At 30.1% G+C, this 24,408-nt stretch overlaps 1 protein-coding gene across 4 annotated transcripts in view; it reads left to right on the top strand.

Annotated features, from left to right (window-relative positions):
* siz (Brefeldin-resistant Arf-GEF family protein schizo) overlaps positions 1 to 24,408 on the top strand; it is a 144,525-nt gene that overhangs the window by 88,209 nt on the left and 31,908 nt on the right. The window lies entirely within an intron of this gene.

The following is a 24,408-nucleotide window of genomic DNA, read 5'->3' on the forward strand; positions in this document are numbered from 1 at the left end:
ATTCCGTTGTTCTCGTAAAACAATCGGGCCACTTGTTCTTCTGACTCTACAAGATAATATGCTATCTGAATAAAGGAATCTTACAAAGTCTATTCACCTTTAAAAAAAAGACACGAAAGCGGTTATGACATCTTTGTTTTCGTTTATGTCCGCTTAATTAACTGGAATTATAAGTTTATGCAAATTATTCAATTGTGCAACTCTTGTGTTTCGTATTCAAAATTTATTATGTTTTATGATTTAGATACATATACTTAAAGAGAAATTTCTTCACATATTTGTCTTATTTTACACAACTTCCGCATTCTAGGAATGAGGGTAAACTAGTGATAAGCCGCCATGTTCTACACTTTTCACTCTCTTTTGATATTGTTTATATAGTGTTATTCTCTTTTTTTTGGGAATCAAATCTTAAACTGGATCTAATAATTACCAATTACCAAGTAAATTAATATAATACAACTATGTTATAGAAATTATCTTTGTTACTAATGGATGAACCTATTTCATCTGACTTAATATGTACTCTCGATTAATTTAATTTCATTTTATTATCAAGCACTGCGCTAATATGCAAAGTAATTAGAGCGTTAGTTCGTTATATCGCTACTATGTTATATAAATTGTTTCAACTTCTCTACAAACACAGTGGCTGGATAATGCGTATGGAGAAGCCTTTTAATGTTTTATGTGCTACATGTTTTTATGACATAAGTAAGTATTCTTTTAGTTTCTTAGGATTCAAATCCCGCTACGGTAAACTATAAATAAGGTTAATAAACATTTTCCTTTTCTTGATATGGAATAATAGTAGAAGTGTTACAGTTTTCTCAAGTCATTGCATAAGTTATTATATTCTCTTTTAGCGTTTCCGCTACGCAATAAAATCTCATAGTAAAATTACGTCCAGCGACGTTTTAATCAAAGTTAGTCTTTTCATAAAAGTATAAGTATAAAAGGCTAGGTTTTAGACTCGTTAAACATTAATTGCTTTACTATTAAACTTCCACGATGTTTCTGAACTAGACGGATGTCGTTTCATAATTAGTAAACGTTGGCTTACTATAAAATGCAGTTAGCGTGTTTAAAATTATTATAATGATTATTTAATGATTTGCAATTGGAATTATTGTATTGCGTTTAAAGTACGAGTGTATTTAATTTTACTTATTTCCGTAAATAATTATCAATTGGTAGGTTTAAACTCACTAAAGAGTTTCATATTGATGTTAAAATTGCTTTTTATCATCTCGCTGTTAATTTGTTACACTTTGCTGAACTTTAACAAAATAAAATCCACGTAATTGTGAAATCTGCATCAGTTGAACCAAAAAAATCAATGACTTAGAAGACGGAAGACAATTTTTTTATAATACTTCAAAAATACGAAAAATAACCGAAGTTAGACGATTTTTTTGTGATTAAACGTCACGATCAATGTTGCTACGTATAGAGCTTAAAAATATTTTTTTCTTATTTCAATATACATTTTTTTAATACATAACTAGAAAATATAAAAAGTTAACCCTATTATTAATAACTTAATGTTATCATTGATTACGCTAACAAAGATACAATAACGCATAATATAATAATGATTATATCTAATTATATGACATTCAGGTACAACGTAATTATAATACCTATCAAAACCATTCAAATTGAAATACACTTGATGAGGATTGATAATAAACGACTCAATGGTAAATATAAATAAAATAGTTTAATTTTCCAATGAATTCTGTTATTACAAATATTTTACAATTGTATTGTTTGAAATGTTTTTGTGCAAATATATTTTGATGTATTCGTTGCAGTACAAATGTATTGATAAATTATTGCAGTAATATATATATATAATAGTAAATAATGTATAATATAATCGATCAAATTTTCCAATCATAGAGTTCCCGCTGCCTATCCTGCTATATGCAGGATAGATACAGCCAGTAGTTAAAAACTCTTGTGTTTTATGTATGTTTTTTGTTTATTATAAATAAAAATCTAATCTTCACTAATCACCAAGCACGATATCAGTCCTAATCTTATGAAAAATAACTGAAAAGACTTACCGTACAACAAGATATCTACTCACAAAATTCTCGCATCTAAATAAATAAGATGGAATGAAATAATGGTAGTAAGAATAAAGGGCGTCGGATTTATGAGCTCACGTAGCCGTAATGCGTTCGCTTAGTTTGCATGGCAAGCAGGATCTGTTTCTAGTTCGAGGCAAAATCACGTTTTCTTCGCATGCATTTTAATAGCAATTTCTATTTTATCCGTGACCATATCAAAGGTAATGTAGTTTTATATTTTATGAAGATTTACGGGAAATATCCTGGTGATGTTATGGCGTTTGTCTTTAGAATGTTTGGACGTTTGTTAGTCAATCAAGATCAAAATGAAAAAAAAAATGTTTTGGTTGAAATTTAGGACACGCTTTTTATAACTGGTAATTAATATTTTGCTTTCGAATTGAAATGTAACATGAATGCCATACATTTTCCATATATATTTGGACTATAATTAAATTCCTTTTTTCATTAAAAAACAATATGCGCTTGAGAATCTTTATAGAAAATATTAAAATAGTACAAAGATTTACCATGAAATATTATACCTTATTTAAATACTTGAAGATAATTTATCATTAAAGAAGTGAGAGTTCGTAGTTCCTCGGTTTAGTGATGATTTATGACGGCCATAGATAAGCTTCAGTAACTTCCTGATTACTTTCGGTGCTTATTCAATCTTATTATGTATCATTTATTATTCAGTGGCTATTCCTCTGAACTTGACAATCTCCAGAGAAATATTAAAAATAAATAAGATCTTTATTTTTTTCTTATCTTCTTTCTTATCTTCTTTCTTTTCTTCTTTCTTACGTCATTAGTATTATATATTTGTTTTAATAATATTAAGAATCTGTATTGAGTTGCTTTACAATATTCGATTTTTATATAAAAATTACCGAAAATATGGAACAAAATAAACTAAGAATACAAGATGCTATTCTAAATCCAAGATTTTGCAACTTAAGCCTAAATAGGTCATATTTATGTAAACGTTGAAAGGTATATGGGTTAGCTACGTTAGAATAAGAAACATATATGTATATATATGTAGCGCAAATAATACTGGGATTGTCCTTTCAAATTCGTAAACGTAAGCTTACCTACATAGAAAATAAAAGGAAAAACTAAAATATGTAACAAGGAACAAAATAACTTTTCAGAAAATACTAATTTAAATTCTTAAAACACCCCCTTAATACAGTTCACTAATTAAAATTTTATACCGCACGAGCAAAAATATTTAAAAAATATTTTTCGCTAGATTTCTCACTTATGAATAGGAACGGAAAACAAGTCGTATTCAGTGGAGCTCCTTTTATGTGTATATTCGTATTTGTATAGCCAACGAATAAACAATTAGTCTAATAATTAGTAGAATTGTTAAGTAATTTTGTTGGTGTTTACTCGGCGGTTTGGTCGCGCTCGAGTGATATTCAATTGTAAATACGACCTTCCCAAGTTTGGCCGTATCCATTTTCTCATTAAGTCTATTGCGTCCTTCTCCACGGTCAGCCACTTTTTTTGTATCCCTGAAAGTGCTGTGAATAACTTTTCCCTTAATGTCGCTAATACATCTCGACCTTGCTTTATAATTTAACAGCTAAAAGTTTTTGTACGCACCGTACTAATTACTGAACTAGTGGAGTTCTTGTGGTGTTCAAATAGTGTCTCTAATTATAGAATGTATAGTGAAAATCTTCAATGTAATATATAATATTTATGTAACTAAGTGTTGTTTTTTTATATTTGGATTTTGCCACCTTTGTACTTGACACCTACTGCGTTATGTAAAATACACGGAATTAACCTATTACAAGTTGAACGAAATACAATTACCAAATGCTTTGTGTAACCAAATCAAGAAAAAGTATTTTTTACATTCACACTGTATCTCAACCTGGGAACCTTGTGTTAAGATATTCCATTTCCATTCTGACAGTTCCATTGTCAGAGCGAAGAAATGAAAATATTTAAGTTGCTCGCGTAAGAATCGAACCCACAACCTCTCACATTTACAGTGACACGCTTATCTTGCCCCTGCACCACGACTAACAAAAAAATATTTTAAATAAAAATCAAACCAAAGCTTGACTAAACTAAACATTTTATCATAAATATTGTATTTCTAAGTATCACTCTACTACGAATATTACACTAACCTACAAAGCTAAACGCCGGTTTCTTCCGCTTGCAGTTTGAAACGAGGACGTAAAGCCTATGATTGTGTCGACAAGAAACGTGATTACTGTGATAGAGTAATTTCTCTCCTCTGCTTGATGACTGATATTAAATTAATATTGCTTTTCCTTTGCGATTACTATTTCGCAAGTGGTTTCTATTTCTGTGATACACTTGTTGAGTGCGTTGTTAATAAAACTCATTGTAAGTGTTAATGGGTATATTAGATCGTTCTAAGATAATGTTATCTCTATTAGTTCTTTGTTTTTATTGGTTGTACACTCTTACTAGAGAGAAACTCTCTACATTTTGTGCTATTTACGTCTGCGTAGAGATATGTATAAGTGATGAATATATATTTTTTAAATGTGCCTGTAGGTATTTGTGTTCTGTATTCTGTAAAACACGATTCAACGTTTAAATTTTTGCGACATTTATTCTTTTTAGTGAATTTTTATTAAAAGTTGATAAGAAATGAGAAATGTTTCCTGATCTATAAATCTTAAATATTGCTAGTTAAATATATTTTGTAAAATAATTTACCAATATTTTCAAACTCCTTGTATATTTCATCCGTATTCGAATAATATTATGAGTAAAGGATACATTCGCTCGATAGCATTGGTAGGGTTCACGCGAAAGTTTCAAACGTGATATTTGCTTAGGGACGATGCCGCGACTGTGGGTCAACGACCAAGGTATCTCCATATATGTGTGCACATACGTGGACGGTAAAAGTTGACGCAAATTTTTGCATTTCGGTATTATTGCAATAATTATAAAAATATTAAATTTGCTATGAAAGGAAATTATTAAGTATTGATTTAGGAAATGAAACCAGCCTTTCGACATGTAAATAAATGTTATAATGCAGCTAAATTAAAATACACACGCACTATTGTTATTTATAGAAAAATGTCAATCAACCGTATAATACGTCCACCATCCTTCATAAATATGCGGAATTGTCTGTTAACTACTTTCTATACAAACACTACCTTCATTCTGACATTGGATCGATCAAGAAATGGAGAATAAAAAACAGCCTGTATTTTTTTATTGAAATTGAATTTATATAACGTTCATGAATAAACATGACACAAAACGACTCTTAAACTTAAAAAAAGTTACCCAAGACTTATTTCTGCAACTTTCATCGAGTTACGTATTTTTTTTTTACATTTATTATGTGTCCCGCGTAAATTTTCAGCCGAGACGGTTCAAAGTAGGTACCTTCGGTCGGAAGAACAGTAAGACGGACACCAACGAGAATACAAAATAGTATGCCAATTCATGTTAAAAACGTGCAATTCGGTGTAGAGTGCTCTCGTGCGCCGATGCTGACTAAAGACCTCGTTGATGCCGTCACAGCTTGAGTATACCATTGTACAGCCTATTGTCTACATTCTAAAAGTCAACTTAAATATATCCCATACGGCGTATGGTGAAACACTTCTCTTGTATTCTGTGTTTGTGCACTTCCTATGGTTTAGGTGTTCCTGTTGTAGAGAGAAACTTGTTTGTAATCACTGTTCCATCCTTAACGGTGTAGTGATAAGTCACTTTGATACAATGCTAAATAAGGTTTTATATTTTTTAATTAAATAATACTTGTTATTATAACTAATAAAAATACATCATTTTTCTATATATATGTCAAAGGCATTGTCTCAGTTGATTGACTCATCAATGTCTAGACTAAACCATTAGCGATAGAAATTTAAAGTTAAAGGAAGTGTTGATTTTATACTGCAAGGGTCGTTTGCAGAGATATTTATTGAAAGTAACTTATACTTCGAGCACGATGAGGAAAAGTCGTGAAGTTAGTTACTATTTTTTTTTTCTAGAATCGATGTCAGTCTTTTTATAACTTTTATTTATAAAGTGAAATGGAATTATTCAGAGCTGGTTTTTAAGTCATTTTTTGTGCGGGCGTTAGAAACGAAAAAATAAAATAAAATTCTATATTCATCGAAATATAAAGCGGTTAACCAAAAAACCACAGTTGATTGTTTGATGGCCTCCTGCCTGCACTGCGTTCATATTCAATATAGTAGAATTAACTGAATACATTTTTGTGTTATTTCTTTTATTTTCAAAATATGTTTTATTAAAAACGTAAGTATAGTAAGTAAGTTCAAGAAATCGATATATTTTTTATAACATGAGAATCTCTGTTTTGGCGTCAATAATCATTTCTAGAAATATTGCAAATAATATTTCTATACTAAGAGACATGATAATACCTCACAAAGTAAATTAATTTTATTTTTATATCCTAGTGATAGATTAACGCAAACAAGCTTTAAATATCATTAAATTATATTAGATTTTAATCTGAAGCCGCCCTAAAGATTTCACTCAGGTCATATAAACCTGTAAACCTATTCAAATGTCGAAACATATGGACAATAGCCGATTTGCAACGTTACGTCACTTGTCAGATGGCGCTCTCACTTTCACTGCGCGTGATCAATTCGCCTTAGAAAAATCTAATACTGACAGGTATTGATGGTTTTTGTTATATTAAGTTCATCTAAATATTGACTTGAGACACTATGTGGGTTAACACAATATAAATTTTTAATTTTTTTAGATCACTAGGTTCCCTCTGCCTACCCTGCTGTGTGCGGGTAACAGCGTGAAGCTGATTTAATTTATTTTAATATGAAATTGACTACAATTTCGTATTATGTCGACATAAATGTATATAACATTTTGAAGCACTAAAAGCAGTGTACTATGTTGTCTTTACTTATCTATCGTACGCATATTTATGTTGTATTTTATATTTTAATATGAATATTTTTTAAATAAAAAAATATATATATGCAATTTGTTTTCAAATTTCCTCTATTAAAGACACGCGGGACTGAACTTGTGACCTTTAGTAAATACTTACTGCAAATTTTCCTGTAACTTAAGTAATTTCCTAGTTCCGCTAGCAAAGTTTTTGTCAGCAATCAGAATCGAAAAATATCAAAAGGAAAAGTGTATCTTTTCCTCTTAATACCTACCTACTACTTATTTATTATTTCATATTAAGGTCATGTCCATTTCGATGTTTCTTTATAAGGGATAATCACGATGCAATAATTGTATATTTTAATACCTTTGAGACCATACATTATGTAAGCGTCTCATATTACTGATTAATATTAAAAGTGTTTATTTTTATATATAAGTATATAAAGTTAAAAGAAAAAGAACCTTAGTCGAGTTACGACATGAATTTAAAACTTGCTTCGTTCTCCGACAGTTTAAAAGGTCACATTTATAAAATTCATGATTATTTATAGTATTACTGCGAGGAATAATATTATAATATACATATAAATGCTAGGTGTGCCTCGTAAACGCCGTCGTGGCTTAGTATTGAAGTATGTGTTTGCCAGCAATGGTTCGGAGTTTGAGATATGGATGGTTTTACTCTTCATAAATTATTTTTATTACCTCGAAAATTATAATAGTGGCAGCTTTTTGAGAAGTAACAACTCTTCCAAGATTACTAGATAATAAACGTACAGTATTTTATGTTTATCCAAGCGAGGATATCTCGTAAAAGAGTATGAATCGTCCGTACAATATGTAGAGACCATGATATAAATATTTCCTTTATGTTGAGCACACTTATTTTATATTTTGTCTTTAAGTATTATCTTACATAAAGAATAGATAGACAGATGAAACGTAATGCTGACCCTGTTCCTGAAAATTCTATGAAATTTCCGCAAAATTTTCGAGATGCAATATCTGTGGATTGAGGGTGGAATTTACGCGCTTGTCTCGGTACCAGAGCGAGGTAATAAAAATAACTCGTTTCCCTTGAGTGAGAATTGAACCTCAAGTGCTTCGCGTTTCTAGCCGCTGAGCCACGAAGGCCTCTACTCATATAAAAAATAAACGTCTTTGGTCTTGTTGTATATTATGCTATTTCATATGTACGTAACATGGTTACTTTGTGGTGTTTCGTGATAAATTAGACCGCAGCAATAAGCGTGTGAAAATCGTATAATAATTTTGTAATATATACTCAAAAATTATTGTTTATTTTGGTAAAAATAAGTCATTATTATTTTAATATTCTTAAATCATTTAGTTTTAAGATCGGTGACATGAGACGGCTAGTTGTTATTTTTTTTTTAACTTTCGCTTTCTCTAAACGGCTGTTTCTTTTGTAAAAGTAAAGGTATAATTGGCATATTGAACTTTTACTTCAGTCTTAGAGTGGCAGATAATAGTGGACCTGTAGAGATTAGAAATAGAAATTTTCGAATTAGTATGGTAAGTTTTAACTACTTATTATAATTTATATGTTATTAATTAATATACCATATATTTAAATGAGTATTTATATAAAATCTTTTAATAAGAGAATACGAAGAACTTTTTAAAGTATAGGATTTTTTATAATTTGTAGAAATAAAAATATTGATGTCGAATCAAGTAACATTTGCAAAAACGTGTTCTGATCGTGAAACCGAGAATTCTACATAGCCTATATCGGGTTGATAATGACCTTTTATATTAAAAATACAGTAATTATATTATAATCGAAAAAAAATTCGCAACCTTCAAGTCCAAAACGGCCTACCTGTAGGTTCATGAGCGTGGGTCTGAGTTGATTGTAATTTAAATAATTTATATTCAGTAATAAATATTAGTAGCTCATAATAAAATTTTACGTTTGATCAGATAAAAGCCTAATTAAAATATTGTAAGAAAATATCAGAGATTATCGAGATTCGAGATAATGAAACCAAGGTAATTCATACTTTTACTTTATTATTAGTAACTTGAACCTATTGTATAAATACTAGGCGTTCACCCTGGTTCCGCCCGAGTACACTTCTGTTTAAATTTTGCTTTATAGCTATTTATTTTACATGAAAATGGCAAAATTTATTGATTAAGTAAATTCGAAAGTTTCATGAAAATAAGTTCAATAGTTTAACTGTGACAAATGAACAAACTAAGAGACTGACACTATTTTGTTTTTAACGTATTAACATAGATTAATTAGCGATATGCTTGCTATACTTTTTGGAGGTTTAAATTAATTTCACATACACACGAAATGATCTTGTATGTCCTTTTCTGGTTTGGCAAATTGAGTAGAAGGTCAAATGAAAACTTAGTTTTTCCTCATAATATACCTACGTATCTTATACACATGTACGTATTTGTACGGTAATTTATCTTTGTCCCTAGTAAAAACTTCAAAAATTTTTTTTTTATTAAAGTCATATATAATGTTTTTTTTTCTGTAGTCCTGTCACTAGTTTCTTCATTTCCTGTTCAGGTTTTTAGTTGATGCTACTTCATTACTGCATTTTTGCCCATACCTAAAGACTAATTAAAATCCATGTTTTAAATACCAAAACCTATGTCAATAAATGCCATCAGACTTCTTATAACTGCATTATGACCCAAGTATTTCATTTTAAATTTAAATACGTGCGTCGGTACAACATCTGATTGCAAATGATTATAAGATCTCATGATTTTGGGTTCAATGTGAGGACATAGTGTCTTAATTCTCTGCTGTATGCGGGGTAAAGCGTGAAGCTAAAAAAATGAATAGTTATGGAATATAGATGTCTTATTTTACCTTTTTTAGATTTACATATAAATGTATTTATTGAATTAATTATTTTTTTAAAAATTTTTTTTAAAAACACATTTAGTCAATGTTCGCTTAGAAACCTGTTTTTTTAAAGGTACAATTGAATTTGTTATATCACGATAATACTAAAATTTAATGTGCCCAGTATTTTAAATAAGATTTTTATATGTTAAACTTGACTTGGAGATCTTGTTTTGAGATATAAATTTAACTCTTGTTTTCTTTTAGTTACCGGTTTATAATTGTATTATTTTAGCTTCCTATTTTTGTATTTATTTAAATTTTAATAAAAATATATGATTGATAAATATATATTTATATAGGTATCAACATAGCGAAAACCAGTCGATGTTTAAAGGTAAACATGCTGTGAGCCAGTGTTCTCGATCTGTCACAACAGTGGGTACCTACTCTTAATTCGTGACACAGTTAGATTTACACACATAAATAAAAATATTTTTAAAATCTAGTTCATGTTTCTCGTATGTACTATTATTATGTTATTTCGTATTTTAATGTCTAAGTTTGTTTAAGGTGTTTTCATATAAATGTTTGTTTTTATCCCCGAAATTGCAATTTTTTTCTCTCACTTATTCTAAGTGAAAATTAAAACCATAGTTATCACAAAGGCATATATAACAAGTATAGGTACATATCGTTGAAACTATGCTCAAATTTGTAAAATGTAAATATTTGAAAATTGTTTAAATGTGATTAGCAAAAACTGTAATTAAATTATGCATTATCTTTAATTATCATCTAAATAATTATAAAATTGTACTTTACTCGTAACTCCATTTAGGGGAATAGATAATTAAGTCATCATTACATAACGCTTACTTTGAATTGACTGAAACTTGGTCAAATATATTTGAACCGAATTAAGAAATAATACTTTTAAAACCGGAAACCTGTTAGTGTTCCGCGTATATTGCATTCGATAAAAGTTTTTATGACAAAATTATATGATAATATTAAAATGTTCATGTTTTTTTCCTTATAATACGTGCATAATTTTTCATATTGGTTTTACATTTAGTCATTGTTTAAGAACGGAGAAATAATCTCGAACCTATTCGGAAGAATAAAGTAATTCCCGGTCAGGCAAGACGCAACGTTAAATTCATCGGAATTTACTTGCAAGAGGTTCCCTCTGAATTCCTAGTTCAAAAATCTAGATTAGGAAGGAAGCAGAATTAAAACACATCTAGAGTTTCTCAAGAAAATATTTGTTGACAACAGCCATTCAACACATTGTCTTATTAATGTTCTTAGCGTCTCGAGAACATACTACCACAGATTTAGGTTAATTAGAGACTATTTCTGATTCTCTACAAGATGTGATTTTACGCCTCAATTATATTGCCGTTTCTCTCTAACTTTATGTCTTATTGTTGTTTTCTAGAAACGGAAGCTTCTATTCTATAAATTTTATGTAATTTTTAATAGTACTGTAATTTTATAAAGTGTAACACTAAGTAAAAGACGTCTATGTGGTTTGTAGTTAATTCAACGATTATCTTTCAATTTCATATTCGTATACCTCAGTGATATATTAAAATTTACATAATTAGTAACAAAGCCAGATAAAAGTACGCACAATAACCAAATTAACATTTGTCACGTTTTACATTTCTCAAATATAATCGTGCCAAATAAAAGCGTGATTCCAAATCCAACTCGGTACACCTAATTCGATCTAGCATTGAGTAATTTCCCTATCGGGTGTTATGCAAAATTGACCAACTTGCATAATAACAATGCCATTCTGCCTCTGTGCCACCTCGTTCTCAGTAACGTCAGCTTCGCACGGTGTTACGTGTGTTACACTGACTATTTAATATGCACTCGTGTCAAGAGTAAAAGACAATGGGGTCGTGGAAATGTATTGTGTGAAAGGGCCATAGGATTTCGATATTGATGATAGGTGGCTATTGTTCTCCCGTTTTACTAGCCATGGGAAGGTTAAGTTGTTATATATGGAAGTTATTTTTGATGGGATTTTTTTTTCACTTTTCACTTTCCCTTTTTTTTAAATCTGCTGTTGGTGTTGTAGAGTCTTGAAATTATATTTTTGTAAGTAACTGTAGCTAAGTTGTATAAATTTATAATAGCGATTATTTATTTTATTTCATGAGACCGAGCACGGGTTTCCTTAATTAGGACCTAATTGGGCAGCTGAAATTAAATTAGTAAGTAGGTATAATGGATTATGGAAAGAGGAGTATAAATTGTTTTCATGAAAAAGTTGGCCCAGGCTGTGACTGTAAATGTGGCAGGTTGTGGATTCGATTGCCACTCGATGAAATGAATATTAAATATTTTTATTTCTTTGCTCTCGCTGGTTTCAAGGCAAAGCGCAAGCAAGGTCTCCAGAATTAAGCGGAGAAATAACGACGGAGTGTCTTAACATTAAGTTCCCTATTCCTACCCAGCTGTGTGCGGGATATAGCGTGACGCTAAAAAAAATTATAACTTAGACGTCACATTAAATAATATTGTAAACTCCAGTATCCATGCAGTATTCACGCTCGTTATACGTGTTACTAACATTTTGACGCTATTTCATTTTATATTATCAAGCCATGCATACTTTGTCGCGACATATTCGCAATAAGAACCTGTTATTTTGCTTTAGGTACTTGAAAATTATTCTTTTTTATATCTTTACTGATCCTCGTTACTGACGTTGCTTTAAAAAAAAAACTAGATCTTTGACCTTGTTTGGACAAATTGACACACATATTTATTTTAATTGAGATGTAAATATTTAATATTTTCAAAGAGTATGTAAAATTTTTTTTTTAACTATAATCTGTTCAAGAGCAAAATACTTTTTTTCAACGCGACCTAAATAATTGACCGTCGCAACTCTTCATTTCCATGTAAAATGGTCAATTTTAATAATGCTCTAAATTTAATCAATTAAAGAAGTGTGTGACAGCTTTTAATGTCCTAAATAGTTTAATAAATTTAATTTAAAAATAATATGCATACAAAACATTTCAAAGCGCCACTTATCATAAAATTCGTCTTATTACACAAACATCACTCTATGAAAATGTAATCCGCTACCACTGGCCTAGTTATCAAACTTGCTAACTACCAGACCTCTTAACCATTAATCATTCGTGGACAACAGCCTGTCCTCGTCTGCTGCTGGCTGCATATGGCTTATAGGACTCTTTTTATAGGGCTCTTTTGGTCCTTCTTATCCAACAGTTGCCAGCCACTTTGCATATATTGTCACACCACCCACTTCGCATACATTGTAACTGGAGGACGTCCTATGTAGTATGAGATTCTGATATGTTATCAATTAAGCTTTTAAGAAAGACAGTGCGAAAGATTGAAAGTCATCATCATTGTACTGATAGTCATCACGAGTTCGTCAATTTCGCAGTTCAATGTCAACTGTATTAGTTCGTAATCGACGTAGTGTTATGTCATTAGTATGCAACCGCCGCCCGATGTGTGCGCTTGTACAGGAATTATGTGGCCCCATTTAATCATTCAATTAGTGTATTATGATTAGGTTTAGCTATTACTGGGTAATTGATTGATTTTGTTATTACAGTCATGTTGTTATGTTAATTGTTTTAGTGTATTTTGTCTAAGAAATATAAAGTTAATATTTTGTTTTTATTTTTTCGTTTTTTTTTTACTAAAGAAATTGATGAACCTGTTTTCTTTCTCTGGCTTTTGTTAGGTGATGTAATTCCACATCGTACTATTTCTTGACCAGATTAGTGTGTTTCTGAACCATACATGATTTAAGTAAGATCCTATAGAACAAGGCTTCATTGATACTGGTGGACATATATAGTTAAAATATTCTAAAAAAATATTTTAATATTTTTAATATTATATAATAATTGAATAAGAGCAACGATCTTTTAAATTATCTTTTGCAACGCCTCATTCGCGACGCAATTGTTCCACGATTTATGTAACAAATAATTTCTATGGACGCGACCAATCGACATTTTGTAATAATTTAGCAATTACTTATATACTAATTACGTATTATGTGTATATAATGTTGTTTTATACGAAATCATGTATGAGACAGTATAAGATGTCAGTTTTGGCTCACAAGTTGTCGGTTTGATTCCTATTAGGGAAAATGAATTATTATGCTTGCGATGCCTCCAGGATTCGACGGAAAGTGGGCAGAGGAGTGTCAACACTAGCTTCATTTTGACGATTACATCCATACTTGGAAACGCAATTTCCATCTAATATTTTACTTGAAACATTTTTTTAAGTTTAACCTAATAAAATCGAATTATTTTTATTGTGTTCCAAAGAATTTAAACTTTCTACGTGAACACAGCAAAACTAAAAATAACAAACTCGATTAAAATAATTTTACTCGATTAAAACCGATCTTTGTCTCAAATAATCGATTTAAATATCTAAAGCAAGATTAAACGTCAAAAACCTAATACTTATCACGTCTCACTTATTTATAGAGAGTGACTGCTTAAAGCTCTCTTCTCCATATTAGAGAAGCGGGTTTATTAATTGGAATTTTATACCAAGTTTTTCTTAGAACGGCAACAAGTGTCTATTCTTAGAGCCACGTTCTTATTTAATGAGCTATTCGTTAATGTTAAATGCATTTTTAGTCTGTGACGAAGTTTATTTTTAAATTAAAAAAAATAAGTTGGCAAATTCAAGGCTGGCTATTGCCCATTGGTAAGCAAAAAAAAACCATAATTGATACATTTGCCCATGTACAGACAATGGATTATAATTATTAAATATTTATTAAGTTTAACTTACTTAACTTTAATTGTTGTTTTTTCATTACATATTTTTATATGTATGTGTTTAACATAATCTTGATATTTCAAATTTGTATGTGTAGATAATATATTATTTTATTATTTATATTTCCATTTATAGGATAAACTGACAATTTCTATTTGCATGTATAACGCTCAAAGTCGATAACCGTAGTTTAAACTAACATTAACAGTCAAAACAGGAGTTTTAACGCTTAGAACTAGAACGAAACGTGACACATTAGCCAATAAAATGTATTTTGTTATTCCATACGAGTTCCTTCGCGAACACGTTCAAAATAGATTTTGCATTCGCCACCTATGTTCATATTTGGGCGGAATTTTTAGGAAATGAGTATTGAGCAAGTGTCCGCGAAGGTTGTAGGTTCGATCTCTACTCTAGGGATTGTTTATATTGCAATAATTTTTATTTCTCTTTTCTTTCTGCAATTAAGTCTCCACAATTGACTAAGATCGACGAATGGAGTGTCTTGTCACTGGATTTTCTCTGTCAAATAAAAAATCTAATTTTAAATTACTATATAAGTACGAAATGACTATATATGTATGACTTCGTACGTACGTCAATATGTAAGATTTCTCTATGCGTGCACTCGTCGCGTGCAGTGCGTGAACGATCTGCTCTAATTACGAACAGCTTTCTTATCCTAGGAAGGGAAAGATTAAAACTATTTACAAGATAACCTTTCACAGGTTATATTTTATTTGGCTATTGGCTTTACTGAAAAAAAATGGATAAACGCCCTTTGTCTCAAGAATACGGTAGAAAGTGGGGAACGGAGTGTCTTAACATTAGGTCCCCAGGTTCCCTCTGCTTACCTTGCTATGTGCTAGATATGCTACCTCAACAGGGCGTTTGTATATTTGTTTACTTATTACTCATTTGTGCATTCCGTAGAATCTTTTCTGCATGAACAATTGTTATTTGATAATGCACCAGCTGTTAAATGTGAAGAACAAACGTAACAGAATGTTATCGTTTGCCATCTGTTTTACTTTGCAACATAGTGTTATGGTAAAAAAATACAGTCTCAAATTTATACCAATTTGCTAAATTTGGTTTTAATAAATTTTAAATAAATTTGTATTAACACGATAAAAGAATATATCTTTTTTTATATATATTATTTATAAAATTTTCAAATTTTAATAAATCACTTATAGTTCCGTTATATTGGGTTTCTATTTTTCTAGATTTTTTCCTGAGTAGGGTTTACTCATTTTATATAAAAAATGTAACCTAGATTTTAATATGATTTAAATAGTCTGACTTTAAAAAATATAATCATATATCATAATTTAATAAAATCACAAAATAATTAAGAAAGATACCTAAAACGATAGAATAAATGAAACAACGCTTAGTTCAAGTTAATTGAAATTTCCTCAGCTTATCTTATTGCCAAGTATAACGTGACTAATTTGAATAACTAATCAATTTGTTATGTTTTTTAAACGTAATATTAAGCAATTCGCAAGAAAAATATGAAGGTCATATATGAAGAATGGAATTATAATAAAATTTATGTTAATTTTTACACTAAAGAAGGTGTTGTGTTTAAAAAAATAGACGTTTTGTAAAAAGTAAGGAAAAGATGTTTATATATTCAAGAAAAAACATCTAATTATTTTATAATAATTTAATAGAAATCTCATTGTTTTCCTAAAACAGGTCTCTACAGTCAAAAGACCACCGATCGAAGGACGTGGAAACAATTGGAAAGCGTATGGTTGTTATCGCCCCCTATAAAAACAGTCACCTGTCGACGTAAGGTTGCTTTATTTTCCGGCATTGTTATCTTCGTTTGTTTTGTAATAGTCGTTCAGTCTTTGGTGCGTTGAATTTGGTTGGGTTCGAATTTAGTTTTAGCTTTGATATGATTTTGCTAATATTAATTTGGCTAGAATGTTCAAAGCCGTCGATGCCTTGAGTTGTCGCCATTTCAAGACTTTAAAAGATTTATATTCAATTTGATTAAGAAGACTGATAAAAGTCTAATAAGTGTTATGGTGCCAAAGCGTAAAGTTCATTCACTCAAAACAAAATACCATACATATCACTTAGTTTTCTCTCCCTATTACAGGAAATTCAGAGATGTGAAAAAATTTAAATGAAATTATCTTTATCTCTTCGATTTTTTCTACAAATATATTGAAGATGCCGGGTAAACATAGATAATTTTTGTTTACTGGGAACTGTCACCTGCTGATATACTCCGAATGTGTATCTCGAAATGGTTTATCAATGCCCTATTTAGTTGAACCACTGAACTGATTCGCATCTCTATCTCCTTTTAAATGGAACGTCCTTATCTATAATAGGAATTTGTGGAATTATTCCGTATATTAATGTTGATAATCCAATACATTCGAAACTATTTTTGGTTGTTATAGTTATTGTATAAAAAGTATGCTTCAAAATAAACAATTAGTAAATAGGAAACTAAACTTAAATAGTTGGAACATTTACATACTTAACTATAAATATAGAATATAAATCCCATAAAACCACTATAACTCATACGACTCGCCATACAATTGATGGGGCGTAAACGACTACCGCATGATCACTGACGCGATTCATCCCGTACCAGAGATGCTGTGCATTTGTAGATTTATAAATAACTAGCGGACCCGGACGCGGCTACACCTGCTTGAAATATAAGAATATAATTTCTATAGAAATATAATTTCAATCTAGATGAAATGCTAAAAATGACTATTATATTTATTTGCATAAGGATGAATATCAAAATGACGCGGTCGCGTAGCGACGACGTTTGTTATTAACATGGCAGAATAAATTGCATATCAAATTAGAAAGTATTTTAATTTATTAGAATATATGTATAATGTAATATTATATAGCCTATAGCACTTCTGAAGAATGCAGCTTTCATACAAAACAAAAACAAAGTAAATCGATCCAGTAGATCCAGAGATCTTAGCGTTCAAACAAACAAACAAACAAACAAACAAACAAACAAACAAACTCTTCCGCTTTATTATATTAGTATAGATTAGTTTTTTTTTATTTATTTGTAGTTTACTTAAATTAAATAAAAAAAAGCTAGGCAAAGTACTATTTTCACTTTTTTATTATATGAATGAGAACGTCATAGTACATTAGTACAAGCGTGTGAGAGTAAACGAGGTTATGAGTTCGATTCTCACTCGGAGAAATGAATTAATTATTCATTAATATTTTGATATCTTCACTCTGGTATCAAGGCAAAGTGCAACGTTTAGTTCCGTCATTCAATATGCAATGCCAAGGGAAGTAGAATGAAGTATCTTAACACTTGGTTCCATGTTAAAATAAAAGAATGGTAAAAGTCGAAAATACAATATAGGTTTTACATATATCAGTTTTACGATGTATAGCAGTTCTAGTAGGTATATGTACGAGTATATCTTCAGGGACAAGGAAAAAATAAAAAATATATTATTTATATTATTAAGTCGTAAAACGATACTTACATATTATAAAATGGTATAAACTTGATTTAGTTTTGTAATAAAATATATATATATATATATATATATATATATCCATACCTATATTATAAATTCGAAAGTAACTCTGTCTGTCTGTCTGTCTGTCTGTCTTTTCCGCAATCAGGGCCAAACCGCTAATTTAATTGTGATAAAATACTCATATAGAGATACTTGAGGGTCCCGGGATGAACATAGGATACTTTTTTTTTCTCATATTTGTAATATTTTCGTTATATACCAATATATTAAAATAATTAATTTGACAAGGAATTTATTCCGCCATGTTAATAACAATCGTCGCTACGCGTTGCTAAGCAACGGCTTGCAAAGTTTGCTGTTTTAAGAAAACGTCACCCACAGTGAGTTTGCTTAATGCATACATGGTGCGCGCCGATATAGATTTATACAAATCTCTTTATACAAATCATTAACAAAAATTAGATGATTTCTATAATTTGATATTCATCCTTATGAAAATAAATATAATAGTCACTTTTAGCATTTCATCTAGATTGAAATTATAATTTACTGTATAACATTCTAATAAATAATTAAGATGTGACTGATTCCAAATGACCTAGCCTTCGGGCGGCATAATATGAGTATGACCGACGCGAACGGGCGGATGACTTTGATGATTTTGTAAATTTTTATAGATTTTCGAATTACTATTATTTTTTATGTAATTATTTGCTGCTTATAATTAATTTATCTCAGTTTGGTTATCTATACCGATGTTATACACTTAAAATTCGTAATTTTAATCATTTGAGATTTTATTTAATATTGTTCGCAAAAATTAATAATTATTTAATATAGAAAAATGTTTAGTACGCGCGCACAGCAAACTTTAGGTTTTTTTTTCTAATATTAAGAATTTCCTTTAGTTACTTTTACTTCTTTGGTTTGTTCATTTCGGTTACTCAGATATTTTTTTCTAATAATAAATCTCCACTTATTATTATTTTTTAACTTATTTTAATGATTTAGGCTTATATTTTCGCGGGCGTAGCCGCGTCCGGGCCCACTAGTATATATATATATATGCATAATATGTTATTTGGCCTTATGGATTTTTTGGCACAATTCTATTGAAGGTCTACTTTAAGATGTTTATTCTGGTTGCGACGTAAAAAGTAAAGGCGTTTATCACTCGTTTATTTTGAAAGCAGTTTTCCTTTAAGTATAGCAAGTATGAATTAAGCGAAAATCAGTTTTGTTTAATACATTGTATTGATTTTTGGCCGTCTGTCTGTCAATACGAAGGTTGTGGGCTCTATTCCCACTAGGGTAAACACCACCTCTTTCATTCTGTAATATTTTAGTGGTATTACGTATATAAACATAAATAACTATGTATTCGTACTATAAGTAAACTCATTAATATTTCATATAATATAATAGGTTCGTCACCTTGAAATAAATCTCCTATGTCCAGTTGACCTGGCAATGTTCTTCTAACTACTACAGTACTACTAGGATACAAGTATGTAAGTAGCAGTTATAAAGGATTCCTAATCCCACGGCCTACTCTGATACCATTGCAATACCCCCTATATTGAATTATTTAATTATGAAACTAAAAAAAAGTTATGCATATAAAAAAGTACATTTTCTTAGACATTGCCTAGAATAGTAGTTCTTTCGCAGGCAATACTTGTATCAAAAATCGTCATATACATTCATATAGGTCGCTACGACATTTATTTAAGAAAACACAAAAAGAAATTCATACGAAACATATATAAAGTTTATTGAGATCAAGGTCAATACGGCCCGACCTTTGCGTGGGTTAAGCGAAAATAAAATTATTATCGAAAATAGACTGATAACGGAAATGACAGTATATATAAGAGTCGTTAAAGACATTTATTGCTCTCGTGATTGTTAATGGATTTATTTTCGATACAAGATAGCTATTATCGCCGTATCGAAGTGGCTAGCAAAACCTCAATCGATATGAACTAATGGCTGGCGGTGGTTAGGCTTATCTGTTGAGTAACGTTTCTATATACATTGTGTTTAAGGTAAGGTTATATAATAAACTTGCTTTTAGCTACAGCATTGCCTCTGTTGTCCAGGAAATAGCTAAATTAGATTGAAATTATGAGGTTTCCTTCATAATGGACTATCCAACATAACTAATCGCAACAAAGATAATCATATCAAACTGTTCAGGTTTATAATATTGGTATATCTATGTAGTATAGCTTTTACAGTCTAACTGTACCCTAAGTTCTATTTTATAGGTGGACATTAACTTTTACCTAATAGGTATCTCATTAAAACGAACTTATTAACGTATATTAAGTTAATTTTATAAAAATTCGCAATTGTTGGATTGAATCCAAGAAGAGCAAAGTTATTAGAAACTTTAAGAAATTTTAAAATGAATTATTATTTCATAACCATATTTTATGATATTAAATTGTAAACTCTAAATATAAAAGGCTTTTCTAATCCTGAAAGTATCGAAGTATTTATTAATATTCGATTTTACACCCTATTGTCGGGTAATAAAGTTTATTTTCAATTGTTCTACACCAGTGGAAGGCGGCGACATCTCTGCCAAGCACCGCGTCCACCTTAAGTTATAAACAAACGCGAATAATTAATATTGACTTATCAAAAATTGCAATTTATGACTATAGGTAATTAATGTATATTTTTACTTCTTTTTTTGTATGTGTAATACAGATTTATCTTTATATGACCAAATGTAATATTTTTTTATTTAAGTTCAGATTTTTTATATACAGCAATATACAATTTAGTTGCTATATATTATAATAAATAAATATTATATACTTATTTTGTAATATTAATTTAATAGTGATCATGTTTTAAATACTTACTTTATAGAAGGGTCTCATAAGGTGTTAAATGGAAAATGTAATATGCAATTTTATTAGCCAAGTTCACTTTAACTTTGTTGATTTAATTGAAGTACAATAGATATAGGTTTATATAAACATGTAGATTAATATATAGATAACCTTATCTAAACATATTCTTGTATTTCGATAAGCTTTCACTAACAATAATAAATAAACTACTATGTATTTTTGTATATTTCCATCGTGACGTCGATATTTTCAAGGTAGTTGATAGTAGATGTCTGCAAGGTAGAGTTTATTTTAACCTAGCGGCCTCTCGCAGCTTCATTCACTTTTATTACACAAATATTTATTTACTTATCTGAATTACTTTCATGTTCTAACAATATTATCGTTGACACAATGAAAAGTACAGTTACAGCTAAATTAAACAAAGGGAAGTTGCCAAAATACAATAGTGAAAACTACATTTAAATAAGTTAAGCTATCTCTGATATTAGCGTGCACAAACACACATACAGACAGACAATGTGACCGACAGACAAACAGACCGAAGTGTATTTAACTCTATGTTTCTCTCTGTTTGTTATACGTTATGCAAGAAAAAGCGTATAACTGAAAAAAAAAACTTGTATATTCTTTTATTGGCCTAAAGTATATAGTCAAAATTTTTAACGTTGTCGTCTAGTTATTTATAAATAAAAAGATAAGTCTTGGAGATATATTTTTAAATGAAAATCACTTAAATTATAAATACCGATCGTTCGTGGCTTGTAACAGGCCTTGATTAATTGAGAAGGCCGCTTATAGACCTTTAGGATTCTGTATTAATCTTTGCTTGCAAAATACTTGTCTACGAGAACGGCCGTGCTACGGACATATTTTTGCATCTTGTTATCATTGAAACCTGAACTTTGTAGGAGTAGATATTAAATAATAAATGTAGAATTGTATATTTTACTTAATGTGTGGCCTTGTGTCGTAGATATTCTTAATAGTAAATTATTGTTAAATGATAACATTTAAAACTTTGATTTTTTTTTATAGAAAGAGAAAATTACTGAAAATTTCATTTGAACGTCCACTATAATTCAATAATTAGTTAAATAAAAGAAACTTATGTAATTAAAGACTTGTTTACTTCCCAGCCTTTCTCTAAAATAAAGCGTATTCATCTGGGAAGGCAGCGAAGGGCTTATTTAGTATTATTCAACAGGTTACCTAAGAGCTAAAGATTTAAGTACCTACTTCTACATTCCAAGTAGTTTTTAATTTGTTTGTTTTTTTTTTCAATAAATTTGGACTAATATCGAGTCGTAACAGTTACTTACTTTTAATATTGAACAAGTGATTATAATTATTAAGCAATTGACCTGAAAAGCTGACGTGATATAATCGAGACCTTGCGAAAAGCTCTCGTTTCACTTATCAACGTATACAGCTTTATAAATGTACTTTTAGGCTATAGTAGGGTTGGTTTGTTTAAAGTCATACTTTAAACACAACGGTTGTGGATTCGATTTCCACGCGAGAAAATTAATTATACTCATTTGTACCATCTAGTAATATAAAGCGCTGCGTTAAGTTCCGTCGCCCAACATGCAAACTCGCAATATCTCGAAAATTGAAGTAAGAAAAATGTATAATAATTAGAATAATATAATGATATAATTTGCCTTTGCCAGTATGGATTTTGATAGTTCGAACGTATTGCTACTCAAATGAACTAAAAATTTAACAAGACGTGTGTCGAAAAAGAGATCGGAGTTATAAATATGTGAAAGGAACCAATAAATTAAAAAAACTTGGATTGAAATAAGAATAGGAATCGAAATTGTTTTAAATAATTTGATTTCTTTCATTATTCAACACGAAAAAAAAATTAATTAAATAGTTTCAATAAGTTTAATTGATCTATTCGCATATACATTCTAATTTAATTAACATAAACGTTCTGCAAGACACTTAATATCAAGTAATCGACACCCTCGTGTGAATGATGACATTGAAAGATAATAGCGGTAGGAAATATTACACCTCGCGCTGTCCCATACTTTTTATAGCCGCTGTCATCGATGAATACAAATTAACTTTATTTTTATAATTTTGAATTAACTACAAATTAGTAGTAGGCCGTCATGGCGCAGCGGCACAAGGGTGTGACTGCAAGGAAGTGAAATATTTATTTATGTTTATATTTCCATTTCTTCGCTCTGGTGTCGAGGCAAAACCGCGGCGTTGAGTTCTTTCACTCAACACGCAATGCCTTCAGAATTCGGCAGTAAGTGGGTAACGGAGTGTCTTAACACTAGGTTCCCTCTGCCTACCCTGCTGTGCGCGGGATACAGCGTGAAGCTGATGATAAAAATTAGTGACTAATCGCATTTTTCTCCATTCCTACAAAATATTCCTAATTTAAAATAACGGTAATTTAAATTTTACCATTATTTTCGATCTATAGTTAGCTCAATTCAAATGTAAGTTTATCTTAAACGTCTACGTCTGTATTACGGCGATTGTTTCCTTAGCAATACTATATTTAACTTCAAGGATACAACTATTAAAGGTTGCAGTGTTTACACTATTGCACTACATTTAATATCAGAGAATTATCGTCAGAAATAGTTACCTATTTATCATATACGTCTATTATGCGTCTATTAAAGCTTTTAAAGCTATTAAAGCTTTAGATTTAGAAACAACGTTGCTTAATTTTAAGATCTTACAGATATACCAATAGAATAGTAACTGATAATAAATCTTTTTGGCATTAGTTTTAGTTAAATTTCTTCGGATTCTGGGTAGTGTTTTAATAAGAACGGAGTGTCATAACACTAGATTCCCAGATTCTGCCTACCTTCCAATTTGCGGGATACAGCGTGAAGGGACAGTAAAATGTAACAATATATATCTTCATGTGTCGTAATTCGACATTTTCCATGGTCTGTCATTTGCCATGACATCATCCCATTATGTGACTGTTTGGCGTTACGCTTAATGGTTGAATAAATATGGTTAGCCTTTGATGTTTTGACTTATTAGGTTACAACACGCTTCATGTACAGACAACGATACTAATAATAATTAATTATAGAGGTGGTTTAAAAGATATTTAATATCAGTATAGTTCGTTCATTTTAGAAAAAACCTTTTTTTTAGCTAGTGAGAACCTGGGAACCTAGTGTTGAGAATACATATTAGTTTACATATCCTAATGTAAAAAACCTTTTAAAGTAGTGTTGTATCGTATTTTTTACTATAATTACTAGCACACTGGTAGCCATTGAGGCCAAAGCGAAACGAGGGCGTGGCGCTAGTGTAACACAAATGATGCTCATGATTGATGAGTTTCCACTTCTCCATATAAGTTCTTCAATATA

This window comes from Heliconius melpomene, chromosome 18 (assembly GCF_056956725.1).
Source record: "Heliconius melpomene rosina isolate 202511_hmr_F chromosome 18, ASM5695672v1, whole genome shotgun sequence".
NCBI lineage: Eukaryota > Metazoa > Arthropoda > Insecta > Lepidoptera > Nymphalidae > Heliconius > Heliconius melpomene.